The 16,574-nt window shown below is 37.3% G+C and overlaps 1 long non-coding RNA gene across 2 annotated transcripts in view; it reads right to left on the bottom strand.

Moving 5' to 3' along the window:
• Nucleotides 1–24: 24 nt before the first annotated feature.
• LOC132687862 (uncharacterized) overlaps nucleotides 25–16,574 on the bottom strand; it is a 43,881-nt gene continuing 27,331 nt past the window's right edge. The window contains exons 2-5 of one of the 2 annotated variants that reach the window (XR_009614303.3): nucleotides 5,097–5,191; nucleotides 4,546–4,674; nucleotides 854–1,008; nucleotides 25–168 (exon numbers count right to left, since the gene is read on the bottom strand). This is a non-coding gene — a long non-coding RNA (uncharacterized LOC132687862). Of the gene's footprint in view, nucleotides 1,009–4,545; nucleotides 4,675–5,096; nucleotides 5,192–16,574 lie in introns of both variants that reach the window. The other variant, XR_009614302.3, reaches the window with a different exon arrangement.

The following is a 16,574-nucleotide window of genomic DNA, read 5'->3' on the forward strand; positions in this document are numbered from 1 at the left end:
GTTTTTATAACCACAATATTTTGATATTAGCCTTTCAACCCACAAAATGCAGCAACAGCAGAAAACCAAGCAGATTCCTTTTTACTTGTCAGATCCGTTTTCTTTTTTTTCTTTCTGTTTCTTCCCTTCTTACATTTCTTCCAACAGCTGCCAGTACTTGAATGGTATCTGGTGGTGATAAGGATGTGGAAAAGTAGAAATGATTGTCTATTTAGATGAGAAGAGTAAGTCTGCAATGAGAGTTCTCCACTCCAGCCTTTTTCATCCAGCTCTAGTGTGGGTATTTTGGGCTTAGTCTGAAATTCTAGCAGCTCTCAGCTGGGATTCCTTTCAGTTGCCAATTTCCCAGAGTGTGACTTTATGAGGCGCCTTAAGATGATTTAGGGACTTTGGGTGGACACGTTTTTTTTGTTGTTGTTGCATCAGTTACGGATTTGAATTAGCATTAAAAATGTTATTTATCCCTTCAATCTATGCTGTTGTGGTAGTTCTTAGGATAAAGTAAACAAAGTGAGTGTATTTAAAGGATAATGCTATTGGTATAGGTCTTTGGTACAAATCATGATAGAGGCTGGGCAATTACTGACTTTGTGAAACATTATTTAGTCCCTCCTCTCCTTCATCCCTGAGTTGTCTCATCATTGTCCCCTGGCAATATAATGGGAGAGAGGTAGGGTGCCAGTTCTGACATACCATCAGAGCATGGAAATTTGGGTGCTATGTACTGACTACACTGATATTAATCCCAGCAATCTGTAATCTCCAGAAATAGACTTGAATTCTGCAACAAGTCCACTGCCTGCTGGCAAGGCAGCTAGCACTTTAGAGTATGCAAAGAGAAAACCAGATATACCATCAAGGCTGTGTGGGATAGTGGGGATTCACACATTTTGTCTGTTTTTGTGTGCATTTAGTGCTAGGCTGACTGCAGTCATAAGATCAGGCTTCAGTGCATATTGAGGTGGTATGCTTTCCAGAACCATGCAGTTTCTTGAATAAATATAGTCTCTGTTAAGAAAAACATACAGAGCCTATTAAAAGAGATTGATTTTTTTTTTTCCCATTTGGTTCTCTCCTTACCCAGCTTCTCCTATTATATACATGAAGGCACAGTTTTTCTTTGATCCAGGGCTCAACCCATCATTTGTGGAAGCACAATTCACTGCTTGCTTAGTTGTTCAGATTAGTATTCACCAACCTCTGTACTTTGTAACTCAACTCCAAAAAATCTTTCCATTCACAGGAAAACTGGAACTGACATCCAAACTACTTTCTCAGAATGAAGAGATTTTTCTAAGCACACAAGATAAGTAGGTTGCAAAGTCTAGAACAAAAAGGGTTTCCAGGCTGGAAAAAAAATAAGCATAAGAAATACAGGAAAAATTCACACAAACTCTCTGAGATGGAAATATCTTGCCGTGTAGACCTCAGAAATGCTATTCTTTTTTTTTTCAAATTACAAAATCCTCACACCCCTTCCATGTACAGATAAGGTTTCTGCTTTGCATGTTGGATGGGCAGCTCTCTCTCATTTGGAGCATCCTTTGGTGCCCTGGTGCTCAGCCCACCAGCTTATTAACTATATTAAACATGATCCTGAACTGAGAGATACAACATATTTGTGCCATACTCAGTTCAGTGTGCAGCCAACACCTGGAATCTGTGTCAGCATTTTCAACCCATACCTCCCTGACCTGCTTGGATTGTGATACTCTAGTTTTAGCCTAGGAGTGGCCTCAGACTCCTTTTCAACACAGTGCTTGAGACTGCCTGTTACTAAGCAGGGGAAGCTAATCTTCAGAGGGAAACTTATTTTCATCCTTAGGATAAAACCATGGAAGGAAACCCTGTATAGAATCACATGGGCATTTGTAGAAGGAAATAATGGATCATGTAATAATTCCACTTGCCCCCTAACCTCACAGGGCATTTTTAGTAGCTTAATATGTATTATTTTTCAAGTGCTTTATAACCCAAGAGAAGTGTAAGTGCCTAGCTATATTAGTCTGTTTCAGATCTGTAGGGAAAGATTTAATATTAAACCTTTTAAGCTTGACAGCTCCCTTTTAGACATGCCCAATTTACCACACTTCAGCTTTAAGCAACCTGGATTGGGATAAAGGCTGAGTTCTGTTCCTGTTTGACATCTCCTGAGCATCCATTGTCAGCTTTAACAAGCTGTGTATTGACATTATTCAATATACATTATCTGCCAAGATGCATTCCAGCCATTTAAACAAGGGTGTACTTTTTAACTGGCAATGAGAGGGACTATTACAGCGCTTATGGTGTCAAAGTTTGAGCATACACTGTCACTCATTGGCTATGTAGGTGTTGGGAAGATGCAACTTTTTAGTCTCCAGAAACTTCGCAAGGAAAAGGTAAAGACCCCAACTTTTTTTTTGACCAGTTTTTTCTTTCAAAAGGAATCACTTGCACACAAACTATTTCTACCTATATATCTAACATTTATGTATGTATGTATGTTAATATTTGTGTATTTCTGCTATCTGTTCTAATTTTGCATCTCCTCTGACTTTCAGTAGTGAAGGGTTAGCTTATATTCCTCTTGAGTCATGAGTTATTCATGAGATTGCAGCTCTTTAAAGGCATGTGTTCTGTGTGTCACCCTGCTGAGCACACTGGATCTGCCATACACCATTAACAGTAGTATGCCTGGCCCTCTTCCGAGGCACCAGAAAATCACATTAGCGTTTACTCCTGCTTTGTTGTCCATAACATTGTTATACAAGTCTTTATGGGTATAATGAACTTTACTGAAAACCTGGAATAACTAAAGGAAATTACAATATAAGAGATAAAAAAAAAAAACAAAAACAAAAACAAAACACCACAGTCAATGTGAAATACAGCTATTCCCATAGTGGGAAACATCTAGGAAATACAACTTTTGAGGGATAAGGGTTGATTTTTGAATGGAGGGGGGCGGTTTCTTTGGAATGTTTCCTCTTCCTGTCTGAGTCCCTGTGTATTACGTATGCGTCTTTCTGGGACCACCACTTTCTTGTAATAACTGCTGGGCTTCGGGTCATCCATGCTATTCTCTGCCAACAAGGAGCACATATACCAACACTTAAATTATTTGGCTTAAAGTAATATTTGGAATAATGGCTCTAGAGTCTCCATCAGGACAGAATCAATGGCCCTCATCTCTTCAATCCTACTGAATAATGTGGTGAAGAGCAATGGGGTGTGGGTGGTTTTATTACTGAAAACACATAAGATAGTGCAGGTATTTTCCACCACTAAGAGTTGCAGATTCATCTCTCCATTATTTTGGTTGTACAGTAGCTAACTATAAAATCAGACAAATACTTTTCAGAAAGAACTCTTAGGAAGAATATACTCCAAACCAGAGGTAACCAGCTCTGTTGTTCATATGTCCAAGTAATGAAGTTGATTGGTTGAATTGGGTAGGGGTATGGCAAACTGAAGGCTATCTATTTCTTCTAAAGGTGTCTTTTGTATATATTGGGACCTTAGGAGTTGCTCAATTCCAGGGGGTGGTATATTTGTATTACATGGGTACAATTCATTCGTATTTTTTTTTAAAGTTTATTTTGAGGGAGTGGTGAGAGAGAGAAAGAGAGAGAGAGAATATGAGAATCAATCCCAAGCAGGCTCCGCATTGTCAGTGCAGAGACCGATGTAGGGCTCGATCTCACAAACAGCAAGATCATGACCTGAGCTGAGATGAAGAGTTGGATGCTTAACTGACTGAGCCACCCAGGCGCTTCATATACAATTCTTTTGTATTAATTTCACTTTGGATACAAGCTAAGTGGTGCTTTTTGAGTTTATAAGAAAACCTGGCTCTGTGACATTATATCTCATTTTGAGTATGTGAAAATACAAGCTCAGAGTTGTCAGATCTTTATCTATTTCTCTCTTCTCTCAACTGCAATTCTACGTGAAATCTTCCAATTTAATTTTTTGCAAGTAACTCAAATGAAAAGTCTGTGTAAGCCAACAAAATGTCTGCAGGCCAAATTTGTCTTATAAACAAAGATACTGCATTCCATCTAAATCCTTAAGGCACCAGAAAAACATTTTCCTAACTGCCCTAGTAAGTTGAGAGATCGGTTTTTCTTCCTGTAGGGATAGTACTTCACTTTATAATTAGAATGACCGTACCTCATGTTTTGCCTATGGCAGTCATGGTTTATGGCTCTAATCATGGTATCCAGTTTCATTTAGCGTTTGTCCTAGAGTTTTTATTTTTTTAAGCATAGTGTTATTGATCACTGCATTAAAATAAGCACTCTGCATTTGGTTGATTTCATGTTTACTTCCAGCTTCTGTCATGTTAAGTGGGCAATGCATATGTAGTGAACAGAGTTCTTACTTAAACACATAAATCATCACTGGTCCATTTTTCATATTCACTATTTCTCTTTTCTGGCCGTTTCCACATGGCCAGTAACTAACACCCTATCTCCTTCCTTTGAAAGATAGCATTAAGAGTGCTTGCTGGTGAGCAAGACTGCACTTTATTAGGAGAAGCTAGAGACCGCCAATACCTACTTTTAGGTAGCGATGGAAGAACTGCTTATTGCTGTTTTTTCTTCTGGCTGTTTGGTGAATTGCTGTGGTCCTGCTTTGGGATGTTGGATACACAAAGCATCTGGCCACTAGTTGCACACACTGGGAAACCTGCAAAAATTAGAAGTTAGATATATGTGAAATATGTATGGAAAATAATTGTTGGAATGTGTTGCTACAGTGATTTTTGTCATTTATTCCATGAGAACTCTACAACAATTTATTTTTTTCATTATGCTTTAAACATTTTTTTCTAATTGTTGGCTGCAATGTGCCAAAGCAAAAAAAGTATATTTAAAAGAGATTAAATATGAATTTCTGTTTCTTAAGATATTGATGAATGGGAAACTTCCATGAGACTTTGTTGAAAATTATTTATGGGGGTTGTCATAATATTAATGAGCATGTGAAAACCAAGAGTCAGAAGTATGGTAAAGAAGCATCAGCCTCTCCTTCAAAATTTAATAGTTACTTTAAGAAGACTACCCTGTTAACAATGATTGGAAACCTACAGCTTTAGAAAGAGCACTTACATTTTATTCTGTGAAGCATGACTTTTCATTTAGATCAAATGACAGTTCTAAATTAGTTTCTTCTGTCATTGATTCCAGCTTTTCCTGTGAATACACTAAAAGTAAATTGATAGTCGTTAATAGGATAGCTTCACTAGCAGAAAAACGTTGCAAAGAATTAAACAATGTTTTTTTCCCCTCAGTGTCAAGTGTTTCAAGTAGAACACGAACTTAGATAAATTCAGTAATATCGCTTCTCGGCCTTTTGGCTAAGATCAAGTGTAGATAAATTCAATAATAGCTCATTTTTAAATTCCCATTAATGGGATCAAAATCATTCTAAATTACGACATCTGACAGTATTGTGAATACTAGTATAAAGTTAAACATGTCATCATTTAAAATATTTTGTGGAGAAAATAGGAACAAACACAGATTTTACTGGCACACAGTGTGGTGGTAAAAATAATGTTATTAAATTAAGAGGCCCTGGAGCAGAAATGTACTTGAAATTGGTTGTGGTGCATGCATAGTTTATAACTGCATCTAAACAAAATGTGTTATTTAACCAATCAAAATGGAAGTTGTAGATATCAAAATAATGTCATATGTATCCACTTAGAATAAATAAATTACAACTTTATTTTGTAATGAAGATGGTATTAAATTTTTAAAAACTCTTCAGCATGCTTACCTCTCTTAGTTACTCACCATCAGTCAGAGATGTTTGAATTTTCAATGAATAGCACTAGAAAACAAACTAAATGTTTTATGATGGTGATGGTATTAAACTGCTTTAAAAAAATAAATTTTTGATTGCATTTTGTTCAAAATTAATTGAAAATCTTTAATCAGAACATTTAACACATGAATGCCAAAAAAAAAACCTGCAGCTTTTTATGTATTTGGCAAATTTCAGAGAAGAAGACGTTGTGAAATTGATCTCTCAAAAAGGAAAGGAAGGCCGCCTTGGTGGCTCAGTGGGTTGAGCGTCTGACTTCGGCTCAGGCCATGATCTCCTGGTCTGTGAGTTCCAGCCTCGAGTTGGGCTCTGTGCTGACAGCTCAGAGTCTGCTTCAGATTCTCTGTCTCCGTCTCACTCTGCCCCTCCCCAACTCGTGCTCTCTCTCAAAAATAAAAATAAACATTTAAGGGGCGCCTGGGTGGCTTGGTCGGTTAAGCGTCCGACATCGGCTCAGGTCATGATCTCGCGGTCCGTGAGTTCAAGCCCTGCGTCGGGCTCTGTGCTGACAGCTCAGAGCCTGGAACCTGGTTCGGATTCTGTGTCTCCCTCTCTTTCTGCCCCTCCCCTGTTCATGCTCTGTCTCTCTGTGTCTCAAAAATAAATAAACGTTAAAAAAAAAAAAAATTAAAAAAAAATAAACATTTAAAAAATTTTTTGAAAAAAGGAAAGGAAAAACTGAATGGATAAAACAATAAAAGCCCAGGGGCGCCTGGGTGGCTCAGTCGGTTAAGTGTCCGACTTCGGTTCAGGTCATGATCTCGTGGTTCACGAGTTCGAGCCCCGCGTGGGGCTCTGTGCTGACAGCTCGGAGCCTGGAGCCTGCTTCCGATTCTGTCTCTCCCTCTCTCTCTGACCCTCCCACCATTCATGCTCTGTCTCAAAAATAAATAAACGTTAAAAAAAAAAACAATAAAAGCCCAAATTTCAGTTTTGCTATTCAGAGTGTGGTCCTAGGCAACATTGGCCTCACCTGTGAGCTTGTTAGAACTGTAGCTCCAACACACCCTGAATCATAGTCTTTGTTTTAATAAGATCCCTGGAGTATTTGTATTTACATTAAAATTTGAGAAGTACTGGTGTAAATTATTTCATTTGGAAATTTGATAATTACATGTGTAATATTTTGACAGATGGTAAGAATACTTTGACACTTTTTTATTGGAAAAATCTACATTCTCCACTAGGATGCTGATGATATGAAATTGAAAAGGGCTACAAAGTTGTAATATCTAAATTTGGCAAAGTATACAAAATATCTAAAAAAAATCATAGAGATTAGATGAAGACAAGTATCTAAATGGAAGCAAAAGTACACTATTTATAAAAGTATTTGTTGTGAGATATTTACAGATCAATAAGATAATAAGTTAGAATGGGGAATAACATCTACTTATGAGAAGTTGTTTTCAGCTTAACAGATACCTCAATGTCTGCAGAGAGTGATTTTCTCAATTAAAAAAATTATGGTCTACAGGGAAGAGTCAACTGAAAGTGTCAACAACTTTAAATATCATACATATAAAATGCAATATTGAAATGGTGTGTGAAATTGAATTTAAACAGTTAAAAAATAAGAGCATCTTGAAAAAACAACTTTGAGACAAATACCAGTGACAAGACAATTAGGGATTGTTATGGCTAAGAAACTGATTAAATTAATCTACTCCAAAATAATTATTTTACTCATGTTATCTTTACTTCTTTTGATTACAACATCAATCAGTGAAGTTTTACAATAAATACTGTTTTATCTGCATTTACATGAGTAGATATTTTAATTTTCTTTATTTTTAAATGTTTATTGATTTATTTTGAGAGAGAGAGGGAGAGAAAGAATCCCAAGCAGGCTGTGTGCTGTCAGCATAGAGCCCAATGTGGGGCTTGATCTCATGAACCCTGAGATCATGACCTGAGCAGAAATCAAGAGCTAGATCCTTCACTGACTGAGCCACCCAGGTGCCCCAAGTTGATACTTCAATTTTAAGAATTATATTTTGAAAGTAATTTTGAATAAAAATATTTTAAAGGTCCAACAATATAATGAAGCCAATTTTACAGTAAATCACTTAAAAAAAAACATATAACTTTAAATTATCCCTCGAGAGTATCCTGGTTTGGACAATAAATCATAATGCAAAACTGTGCTGGTTTATTTCCATTTGTTCTCTCACCTTACCCTGTCCAAATTATGCCTCTTCTGACTTGTTGAGAAAAAAACCAGTGGCTTTACATTGTCTATTTTTCAAGTGTGAAAAATCTGGATAAGCCTTGAAACTATCACTTTTTAAGGGCTCAAGTAAATTCTCAGGAAAGGATAATAATCCTCTCCAGTTATAAGGGGTGAAGGGAAAAGGCATTGATAGCATAGAGACAGGTGGTTTCAGAACTACAGTTTCATATAAATTCATTTAAAATATGGTTTTGTTAACTCAATGCATCTATGTTGACATTATACCTAATATACCACATTTATATGTAGTATGTCTGCCTCTACGGTCACTATCCTGGTCCAAGCCACCATGTCACACCTGGATTACTGAAGCAGCCTTCATATAATACATCTTCTCTTGCCCTATTACAGTTAAATGCTCACATTGCGGCCAGAGGACTTTTTACATTCTAAGTCCACTTTACAATATTTTTCTGCTTAACATCCTCTGATGGCTTCCGATCTTCATTCACAATAAAAGCCACAGTCCTTACAGAACCCTTCGTGTTTACTTTCATCTAGATTGTATATATAACAAATAAATGTGGTAATGTGATCACCACCTACATTGTATTTGGTTTCATTTGAGAGATTCTTGATTAGGGTTTCCCTACATGGGATGTTGTTATTGCTACATCTACCATTGTTGGGCTCCGTATCTCATGATTTGCTGTCATTGATCTCTCTCACCTGGGGACTCATCCCACTCAGTCTCCAGCTCTACCTGCTTCTATTTGGAGAGAGTTCATTGTAGCCAGTCACCCTTTCCCTGGAGTTCTGTGGGAATACATTTTTCTTTCCCATTTTACTACATGTGATTATTAGTCAGTGATCTATTTCTTTGGTAGATTGATTTTTGACAAGCATTTCTCCCTGGTTAGACTTCATCTTCCTAATCTAGGACTTGCTTTTCTGGCTACCAGTCAGTGACTATTAGAGTGTACATATCTGTTTGAATATGAGAAAGAGCAAAGTGTACTATGATGGTAATTTTGCCAAATCCCAGAAGTCATCCAATTTCCATTCAAAACTCAGTGTCTTTTGTTCTGACCTTTTCAGTGATCTGTATTGTGAATCATCCATGTATATATTTGAGAATTGATTCTGCTAGGAAGATAGTCTTGCAAGAATAATATATCTTATGGCAGTTTCTCCATATTTTGGTATCTAAGAAACTATTTTCTATACCATGAATTTGGGTACTAGAATATACACTGCATTCTCTGATGCATAATTGTTTCACTCATTCAATATTGTGTTCCTATTAAATGCAGCAGACTGAGCTCATTTAAGATTCAGAACTATTTTCAGGGTATCATTAGTCAAATGGCAACTTTGTGCTAATTAGACAAATGCACACTTTCTCTTGTAAGACCTAGCTGTGTGTAAGGTTGCATAGCTTGATGAACTGAACATGGGTAATTTCAGACCTCCACTCACTCCACTTGCTGGGCACCTTTGAGCAGTGAACAACCTGTACCACATTATATGACAGTTCTAGAGATAAAAAGCATTTCCTTTTGCACTCGAGGATCTTCAGTACCTATTGAAAATATTCTGAGGAGATGGACTGTGGTTTGATCTTCATTCCCACCTGTATCTAGAGGAAGGGCTTGAACACATAGTAAGTTCTTGATAAATACTTAGAGAAATGAAACGTCCAAATTGGTAGAAATAGCAGGATAGTATACTCTTGAAATTAGCACGTGGTTTTCACCAGCTTTTAGCTGGTTGTTGCGGAGCTTTTCACTTGGGCTGAAAGGGGAATATAAAAAATAGAGAATGAGAGAGGTGGGGAAGAAGGAACAAGTATACTTACTTGATGAATTAAATTATAAATGGATTTGTGTTGTCAATATTAAAATACTATATAATTTCATTTGGAGAACACAGTAACTCTCTGATTGCTTTCAGAGATCCAAATCCCCTGCATATCATAATAGCATTCTTTGAAGTATGGGTGATGATAAAGATTCTTTGATTTCAAACACCTATTCAGCTTCTTTTCACTTTTCTCTGTGGAGCAGCAGTTATTCTTATTAGCAGAGATGTCAGAGGATCCATTTGAATTTTACTGATACCTTTTTAACACTCTATTCAACCAACTCTGGAAAGATCTCTATCAATTTTGCAAAAAGACATGTCACTTGAAGTAAAACCAATATCTTAGAGACAAACTGCTTGTAGTCCCTGACACCTTCTCTTCTTCAGTGAAACTAAGAACAGGTCTCTGAGTAGGTTTGTCACTTGTTTATCATCCTTATATTTGCAATCAAAGCACATTCTCGTGCTGCAATGTCAGTGACTTCCTGGTGGACACAGCACCTGTTCAACCCAGTTTTTCCCTAGTGGGCTGTGGCAGCCATTGGAATACTCCTTGCGGGCTTCCAATTATGGAAGATGTAATTGAACAGAGCCCCAGATGCTGTGTTCTGAAATCTCTTGCTACACTGTACAGATGTCATGCTTCCCATGGTTGCTTCCAGCCAATGACTGAGCTTGGCAGGGATTCTAAGGCAAACCTGTTCCTGGGAGACCTGGAACTTCTCTGATGGACAACCTTGGCCCAAGGACTCTCTGAAGATCTTGTCAAACTTTACTTAGCATGGTAGTCTAGAATGCTTCTACTACCAAACCTTTTCTCTCCATCTCTTGGGGTCAGACTTGTATCATGGTCTGATGGCTTTCCCAGCATTCCCTGTAACTCTCCATATTTTCTCTCTGAAAGTATTTCCCTAATAATTCCTTGCAAATTTAATCACATCTTGGTGTCTGGTTCTTTGATATTCTGAACTAACACAGAACCTAACTCTTAATAGCACATGCTCACAACTATGCTTGAAAAGAAGGCATCAAGCCAACAGCCTTTGTCCTACCTCAGATAAACTGTTGGCAACTCACTGAGTGATAAGCCCCACTTTCTTAGTTTAAGATGATTTTTTAATCTATTGCTTTTCACCCCTTTAAATTCTAACTCTGAGTCATAGCTGTACTCTAGAAAACCATGTCTACCCAGGTCTGTCTATTGGGTCATCTGTACACTGACTCTGTATATGACACCCTAAACTCACCACTCTGTGGTGTGAACTTCCTAACTGCAAGCTGTCACATGCTCTTAATCTTGTTTGTGTCCTTGACTGGGATGAAACCCAATGTTGGCCTCAGGGCCCATAAAATTTCTACTCAGTGGTAATATTTGTTAAAAGGAGCAATTAAAAACTTCATTGATGTTTTAAAGTGGAAACCTTCACTAAAATAATTGTATATTAATTTTTAAATGCTTCTTACGTACCAGGCACTGGGCTAATTGATACACATTCATTACCTCTATCAACCCTCACATAAATCCTATCAGGCAAGTGTGATTACTGCCCCATTTTACAGAAAAACAGCCTAACAGAGGTGTCACACTAATGAGTGGTGAGCCACAAAGTATGACCTCTGAGTTTTCTCTGGATTTTAATTTGTGTATGGCATTGCTTCACAGTTAAAGGCAGTGTGACCTTGAATAATCTGCTTAGTTGTGGTAAGCCTGATATTTCACCTATGAAGCAGGAGGCTAATAATGCTCTCCACCCTTTAGTCAGTTTCTTGTGTTTTTGTCATTTTACATAATTATTTAGTCCTCCTTACAATTTTAGAAGGTAGGCATTGTGCTTGTATCAGTTACCTATTGCTATGCAAAACTTAGTGGTATAAAACAATACCAGTTTATTATTTCTTATGATTCTGTAGATGTACAATCTCAGTGCTTCTTTGCGTGGTCTCACTGGGAATCATTCATGCAGTTACTGTCATCTGGTGGCTCCAATGGAGCAGGTGATTCCAAGAGGACATCAATCATGTATTTGTCAGCTGAAGCCAATTATGGCACTTCATTTCTCCTCTCTGTGATTTTTTAACCTTTACTAGGCTAGATGGACTTTCATAGCATGATGGTCTCAGGAGTCCAAGACAGTGAGGATGGAAATTGCAAGTTGTCTTAATGCTTAGGCTTCATATTCATAACTATTATTTCTCTCTGTTGGCCAAGGTAAGTCACAAGGCCAGCTCTGATAAAGGGAGCAGCAGTGCCACATTCCAAAGTGGACATTCTTACATTCATTGGGAGGTTGTTATTATTATAAACTTCATTTTAAAAATGAGGAAGCTAAATGGAAAAGCCAGAATTAATATCCATATCTATATTATCTTCTCCCTGCTTTTCTTTCCACGCTGCCATGCTGTAGTACCTCTTTCTCCACAGAGGTGGTGGTAGAATTTGATGAGACCAGTGCTGGCAAGGTACTCTGCAGACTTGACTGCCATTCTAAGTTGAAGCCCTCTCAGTATTAAGTTAGTTTTTATTCTAGCATGTATTTATTAAGTTTAGAACACTTTTCCAGGGCATGGAGTTATAACAAAATAATAGGATTGAAACTTGAATATGGAACCTCTGACTACCAGTTCATTACTCTTTTTACTTATCAAGGGATGACAAATGCATAGCACATGGGATGCCACTCCATTTCCCCCAACGTCCCTGGCAGATAGCACTAATTGATCAAAGTTAACACTTAAGATGAAACCTGTTTAAAATACACAATAGGGAAAGGATAGTCTCTTCAATAAATGGTGTTGGGAAAACTGGATATTCACACGCAAAAAAGAAAATTGGACTTGTATGTTACACCACTCATAACAATTAACTGGAAATGGATTAAGGACTTGAAGGTAAGATCTGAAGCCACAACAATTCTAGAAGAAAACATACAGAGTAAGCGTCCTGACGTTGGTCTTGGAAATGATCTTTTGGATTTGACACCAAAAGCAAAAGCAACAAAAGCAAAAATAAGCATGATGATAACAAACTAGAAAGCTTCTGCACAGCAAAAGAAATTATCAACACAATGAAAAGGCAACCTATTGAATGGGAGAAAGTATTTGCAAAGCATCTACCTGATGAGGAGTTAATACAACCCTCACAGCTCAATAGCAAAAACAAACAATCCCTTTAAAAAATGGGCAGAGGACTTCAACAGACTTTTTTTTTTTTTCCAAAGAAAACCTACAAGTGGCCAACAGGTCCATGAAAAGGTGGTCAACAACAGTAATCATCAGGGAAATGCAAATCAGAAGTGCAATGAAATATCACCTCACACATGTTAGAATGTGTGTCATTGTAAAGATAAATAACACGTGTTGGTGAGGCTGTGGAGAAAAGAGGACCTTGGTGCATCACTGTTGGAAATCTAAATTGGCACAGCCACTATGGGAAACAGTAGGGAGGTTGCTCAAAAAGTTAAAAATAGAACTACCCTATGATCCAGCAATTCCACTTCTTAGGTATATATCCAAAGGAAATGAAATCACTCTCTCAAAGAGATGTCTGTACTACCATGTTCACTGCAGCATTATTCACAGTAGCCAAGACATGGAAACAACCTATATGCTTATTGATGGATGAATGGATATAGAAGATGTGATGTATCACAGACACACACACACACAGACACAGGAATATTAGCCATGAGAAAGAAGGAAATGCTGCTATTTGTGATCACATGGATGAACTCTGAGTGCATTATGCTAAGTGAAATAATCCAGATAGAAAAAGACTAATATTGCATGGTATCACTTATATGTGGAACCAAAAAAAAAAAAAAAAACAACACAAAAAAAACCTCAGAAAATTAGAGAGTAGAAAACTCATTGCCAGGGACTGGGGTGTAGGGGAAATAGGGAGAAGTTGGTAAAAGATTATAAGCCTCAGCTGTAAGACGAATCAATTCAGAGCATCTGATGTACAACATGGTGACTATAGTTGCATAATTGAAATTTGCCAAGTGAGTAGGTTTTGAAATGTTGTCACCAAAACATATATATGAGGGTGATGGGATGTGTTAATTAACTAGATAGGAGGAGTCCTTTCATGATATACATATATCAAATCATCACAATATGCACTTTAAATGTCCTGTAATTTTATTTGTCCATTAAACCTCAGTAAAGCTGGAAAGAAAGAAGATACCAATTTGAAGTCCTTGCACTGAATTATATCTACTTTTTTTCCCAGATAACTTCGTGTACAGGTCATTGGTCATTTTCTTCCTAGAGGATAGAACTGTACTCTGCCAAACTCAGCCTCTTAAAATGTATGGCACAGGGTACTTTGCAGTCAAAAGAACTCTTCTTCTCTCTCAAATTAAGTTATTTCCTATCCTGGTAAACTGGGCTAGGTAATATTCAGGGCTTCTAGACCATTATCTCAAATGTCCTTTTTTGAGTGTGCCTTCTTTTCCTCAGCCTCTCTAACACTCTTAGGATTTACTCTCTCTCTCCTTTTTCCATCTTTGTCTCTCTCAAAGGCATAATTAACACATCTTGCATTTAGAAACGAAATCCTGTAGAGTGCACTATTATACTGCGAATAACGACAGTGCCCTGAGCAGTAAAATTGCCGTTTGGAATAAGAAGTTTAATGCTCTGCACATCTGCAATAAATAAATCAAATGAACTGTTGTTGATTTTGTTCCATGATTCCTGCAACAAATACCAGTTTTGATCAAAGCGGTTGCTTAATGTTTTCTTTCCAGCAAATACCTTACTGCAATAGTGAATGCTGGCATTAGAAAAACGTCCATTGTTTTCTTAACAATGCAAAGGAAAACACTTCCTTTAGTTCCAGGGATCTGTTGGTATACGTGCATCTTCAAATAATTCAAGGATGCTGAGACTGTAAGGTGTCTGAAAGAAAATTAAAATTCTCATTGGTGAGAAAGTTTACCCAGACAAAATGGACCCCGCATGTGACTGTGTGATAAACTGGATGAATCTAATCAGACAATCTAAATTAGGTCACAAATCCATTTTTACTGGTTTTTTTTTTTTTTTTTTTGGTCCTAATGAACATGACAATTTACTTTCCTTACCAGTTTTAAAATTGTAGAAATAGGAGTGAATTTGGGGGACCATTTAATCTAGTCCCCTGTCCAGAACATCATGTTCTACACTCAAAACAAAACAAAAACCTTAATGAGGTTTTATCATATATCAGACCCTGGTAATTGCAGAAGCATTTCAGGATGAACAGATTACAGTGCCTTTTATGATGAGTTATAACATACAGGTCACATGGGTATTTCTGCTTTTAAACATCTTTAGGAAAAGAATTTCCATGACTTCTTCACATTATCCAGATGTTCCAAGCAAGCAGTTCTACCTCACTTATATTTCTATGCATCTGTAATTATTATGAAGGGATTAGCGGGAGAAAGAAACCCTTAGCTCTCAGCTTCTGCCCAAAGAAATTAATTGTTATTTCTCTCTGCAACCAGGGAAAAGATTGTATTGAACTAATGAAAAGAATCAAAACGCATTTGTTTCACAATTGCTTAGAATGAAATCTGTTGTTTGGCATAAATTCAGTTAGTCATTTATTTGAGGGGAAATGCATCTCCATCTGTAGCAGTAGAACCGGCCATGTCAGCGGGATCAGCTACTGGGATTCCCCTTGTATTCCACCTATAACTTTTATTCTTTCAACCTAAGAAGGTTTTATCACACAGTAGTGAGTCCTTATATAGTTCTACAGGTATTTGCTTTTTTCCTTAGATCTTAGTATTATGTACTCTTTAGGATAAATGATATGTATGATTTCACTTAGTCTAAAATGACACACAGGTCTGTCAGGGTATTTTAAACAATGAATTCAAAGCATATTGCAGTGAAACATGAAGAAAACGTGGCGGGATCAATCTAACTTCAGTATACAATGATCAGGGAATGTTGCCCACTGGTCAGTTTTGTCATAGGACAGCAAGTCAGTGAGAATGGAAACAATCATATACTTCTATTTTGTAAACTTCAAAGTAACTGAGAAGTTGCTTCAAAGAAATCTATTTCTGGAGTTTTCAACCAGTATAGTGCACAGTGACAAACACGGGCACAAAAGATCTCACGTATTCGAAATTGAAGAATGGAATCAGATAAACATAGAAAGGTGAGTCAAAATTCTCTGTCTTATGTGGGTGATATGAGTCATCCAAGTCCCTGTAGTTCTGTTGTCTTGAAGATATTTGAGATCATAGGAAAGCCTGCCCATCACACCTGGGCTCCACTGTTTGGCATAACTGCCTTCTCCAAGATGGATTGGACTACACATGTCCAGGGCTTTCTCTGCTACCATTGATGCCTTTAATCACCTCCAGTGATACATCTAATCAAATATATTAACTTTCCCTTCATTGTTGGCAAAAGCAACAAACTTATCCCCCATTGAGAGGTGGTGATGTACAAATAAATTCAAATATCAATGTGGAGTCTAATACACATGACCCAGTCCACTTAAAAAGCATATCTTTGTTTTTGAGAAGCGGTACGCTTTTTTTTCTACTTGTTTGTTTGTTTTGTTTTTTTTTTTTTTCTGCAACATCTGTTGGCTTATGCTTGGCATCCTTTGTAATGCACCTGTGTAGGAAATGGCAAATTCAATAGAGAAAGGGAAAGGTGGAGACAGATAGGGAAGATGTGGGAAGGTATGTAAAATTTTATCAAGCTATGAATG

This window comes from Panthera onca, chromosome E1 (genome assembly GCF_046562875.1).
Source record: "Panthera onca isolate mPanOnc1 chromosome E1, mPanOnc1 haplotype 2, whole genome shotgun sequence".
Lineage (NCBI taxonomy): Eukaryota > Metazoa > Chordata > Mammalia > Carnivora > Felidae > Panthera > Panthera onca.